We start from the raw sequence: 4,178 nt of genomic DNA, 5'->3' as shown, positions 1-4,178 counted from the left end.
AAAAACCAAAAAAAAAAAAAAAAAAATCACGCAAGACCCTGTCTCAAATGAAAAATACAAACGGCTGGACAGGTAGATCAGGGTAAAGGGGGAAAAAGACCCAGGACCTGAGCTAAAGAAGGTAAGACATAAGCTCCAAGGCCTCGGTCATCTTGGGCCTTCCCAAGCTTCCTGTGGCTACAGGATTGTGTCACCACCCCTGGTTTTTATCTTTGAGGACAAAATGTTTGTAGGCTAGAGGTTCCTGTCCAGGTCAGCTAGCTGAACCTGGATGGATCCAAGATCCACACGGATAACCTGTACCTTCATAATAATCTCATCTGCATGCTGAGTGACAGCCCAGGGCCATGAGAGTTGACAGTTGCCTTGATGATGATTGGAAATAGTCATAAAAGGAGCAAAAAGGTGTACTTGTAATGCCAGCACCCTGGGAAGCTGAGGCAGGAGCATCGAAAGTGTGAACCCAGCCTGGGAAATTTAGTGAGAGCCTGTCTCGAAATAAAAAATAAAAGGGCTGAATGTGGTGGCGCATGCCTGTAATCCCAGCACTCAGGAGGCTGAGGCAGGAGGATCACTGGGAGTTTGAGGCCAACCTGCACTATATAGCAAGACCCTGTCTCAAGGAAAAAAAGGCGGGGTGGTGGCTGGGAATGTAGTTCAGTGTGAAGGCCCTGGGTTCAATTCCCAGTACTGGCAAAACAAATACGGCAACACTTGGAGTGCCAGCCCTGGACAGCTCTGCCCACCGCAGCCAAGCCTGGGCTCTGTACTGTGACCCTGTGCTCACCTCCCACTCACTGCCCTCACATTTCTGCCTGTTACTCCAGCATTGCTCTGTGAATTTCCCACAGACCTGGGATGGAGGTGCACAGCCCAAAGCCTCCGCCCAGGAAGGGGCAGCGCTGCACCCGCCCTGCCTCTCCCTGTGGAATCGCCTTATCTCCCTTCCCACTGGTTTATGGGCCCAGAGAGGGAACCAGGCAGCCTGTAAATCACATACCCCACCCTGCTTACCCTGGTTATCCTCCTCTGGTGTTCTGCCCCCTCCCTCATCACTGGTCAGACCTTGCTTGCCCTGGTCGCCAAGCTGCATGGCCTTGGGCTTGCTTCTTCACTTCTCTGCTTAATTTCCCCATGGGGAAGTTGCTGTGAATATCAAATGAGTTAATTGTATAAAGTGCTCAGAATAGCCCAGTGTATGAAAGTTACTAGCATTTTTTTTTGGAGCACTTTTTTTTTTTTTTTTTTTTTTTTTTTTTGAGACAGGGTCTCACTATGCAGTTCAGGCTGGCCTTGAGCTCACTTCATAGCCCAGGCTGGTCTCCAGCTCACGATGATCCTCCTGCCTCAGCCTCCCAAGTGCTGGGATTACAGGTGTACACCACCATGCCTGGTTATTATTCTTATTTATTTATTTATTTTTTCTTGAGGGGGGCGGTTCCAGTACCAGGAACCGAAGTCACGACCTTGCGCTTGCCAGGCAGGCGCTGTGCTGCTGACCTAAATCCCCAGCCCTATTCTTATTTTTTAAGTACCTTTTTTTTGGTACCGGAAATCAAATATTTTTTTATCTTTGAGACAGAGTCTTGCTGTGTTGTCCAGGCTGGTCTTGAACTCCTGGACTCAAGTGATCCCACCTTGCCCTCAAGTGCTGGGATTACAGCTCTGCCCCTCCAGTCCAGCTCCACATGTTTTATCTCCGTGGCATCTGCCAAGTTCCCAAGACTCCCTATTGCTGAGTCCAAAGGCCACTCGCTCACTCTCCAGTCCTACCTCCCTGGCACCTCCCTGTCGCGGATGTCTCTCCTCTCCTGGCTCCTGGCCCTACACTGTCGAGAAACCCTGACTCTGAGCTGCCAGGGTAACAGGGCATGTGACACTCAGCAGGGCAGCAGGCCTGACAGCACCCTTGGCAAGGAGCCTCGAGCTCTTCAGCTTGGGCACAGCCTCAGGTCTGGAGAGGAGGCCGGTCATGGGGAGGAGAGAGGGTGGTGGAAGGAGGAGCACGGAGTGGAGTAGCACAGGAAAGGACAGAAGCAGGCAGGGGACAGCGACCCAGAGAAGTCAGGCAGCTGCAAAGAGCAGATGGGCAGACTCGGACTCAGAACTTGGGTCTGGCCTTGGGAAGCTGTGGGTGAACTTGGGAAGATTGCTTCCCGCCATATACCCCCAGCTTTGGTTTCTTCCTCTATAAAATGAGGGGGGCTAACTCGGGAGGCTGAGGCAGGAAGATCACCATTGCAACATAGGGAACTGGAGGCCAGCCTGAGCTGCATACCAAGACCCTATCTCAAAAAACTTAAATAAATAAATAAGTTAAAAGAAAAAAGGGGGGCTGGGGATTTAGCTCAGCGGCAAAGCGCCTGCCTGGCAAGCACAAGGTCATGAGTTCGGTTCCCGGTACCGGAGAAAAACCAAAAAAAAAAAGAAAAAAGGGCTGGGAATCTAGCTCAGTGTGAAGGTCCTGGGTTAAGAACTAGGGGGAAGAAAAATCACAATATTGAAGCTAGGGGTGGAAGGCATATGCCTGCAATCCCAGCCCTCATGAGGCTGAGGTAGGAGGACTGTCATGAGTTTAAGGCCAGCCTGGGCTCCATAGTGAGTACAAGCTCAGCCTGAGCCACACAAAATGACCCTGTCTCAAAAAAAAAAAAAAAAATCACAATATTGAATATGCTTCTATAGGCCTCAGGGCTATTTATCTTGGGTATTTGTCCTTTCTAACCTCACCTCTATCATATCCCCCAGGAAAATTGCTTTTTTTTTTTTAGATCAGGTCTTGCTATGTAGTTCAGGCTGGCCTCAGACTCACTACTTAGCCTAGCCTGGCCTTGAACTCATGAGTTCCAAGTACTAGGATTAAACATGTGCCCCACCACATCCAGCTTTTTTTTTTAGGCCACGTCTCACTACATAGCCTGAGCTGTTTTTTTTTTTTTTTTCTGCCTTTTTTGAGACAGAGTCTCACTATGAAGTTCAGGCTGGACTTGAGCTCACTGTGTAGCCCAGGCTGGTCTCGAACTTGCAGTGATCCTCCTGCCTCAGCCTCCTGAGTGCTGGGATTATAGGTGTCCGCCACCATGCCCAGTCTGAGCTGTTCTTAAACTCATGATCCTCCTGCCTCAGCCTCCCTACTGCTGGGACCAAACGCATGTGCACTATGTCTGGGTGTTGCCCTTTGACTCATCTGAACTACTGATACTTCTCCAAGTCTCTGGCTACCTGGTTGCCTTCTTTCAGAGGCCATGAGGGCAGGCTTGGGTGTTGGTGAGATTTCTGACAGCAGTACGTGGAGGTGGCGAGATGAAAGGGCAATGAGACCAAAGCTGGAGGCAAGTGAGATGCTGGGCAATGATCCCACAGGAGAGACTGTGCCAGAGCAGTGCAAGGAGACGGGCTGGACAGGTCCACATCAGAGATGTCTGGAGATAAACTCGGCAGAGGTTAGGCATAAATAAGTATGTGTTGACTTTCCTGGCTGCTCTTTCCAAAGCAGGCTCTTGGCCTAATCTTGTTTACTTCCTTCACGGTACTTTTGACAGCCTGCAATTACTTTGTTTATATACTTGCCTATGATCTGTTTTCATAAAGCAGAATCAAGTAAATTACCGGAGTGCTATGACCTTGATCATTCTTTTTTTCGGGGAGGTATATTGAGGCAGGGTCGCACTATGTAGCCTGGGCTGACTTCGAACTCACAGTGATCCTCCTGCCTCAGCCTTCCAAGTGCTGGGATTACAGGCATGCGCCATTATGACTGGCTAAGTTGATCAGTCTTATTCCAGACAATGCCTGGCACTCAGCAGGAAATCTCAACAAATCTCTGAGGTCTTGCTGGCTGGCACTGACCAGGGGTCTAGGGTTTCAAGTGTCCCTAAGACTAACTATCCAAATGCCCATTCCTAGCTTTTTTGGGGGGGTGGGTACTGGGAATCGAACTTAGGGCCTTGGGCAGGGTCTTGTGCCACTGAATATCCCCGGCTCTCCCTAGCATTTGAGAATACCCAGTTCCTACTTTTCACTTTCTGGCTGCTGACCGAGGGCAGTGGATATTTTCAGAAGGGAGTGAGGGACCCCAAGCAGCCTGAGATCTGTCCCTCATGAGTGTAGAAGTGAGAGCCAGGTGTGGTGGCCACATGCCTGTAATCCCACCACTAGGGAGGCTGAGGCAGGAGGAT

The sequence above is a fragment of the Chinchilla lanigera genome, unplaced genomic scaffold (assembly GCF_000276665.1).
Source record: "Chinchilla lanigera isolate Chin_1 unplaced genomic scaffold, ChiLan1.0 scaffold00063, whole genome shotgun sequence".
NCBI classification, from domain to species: Eukaryota; Metazoa; Chordata; class Mammalia; order Rodentia; family Chinchillidae; genus Chinchilla; species Chinchilla lanigera.
The sequence above is the reverse complement of the archived record's forward strand: the minus strand, read 5'-3'. Positions refer to the sequence as shown.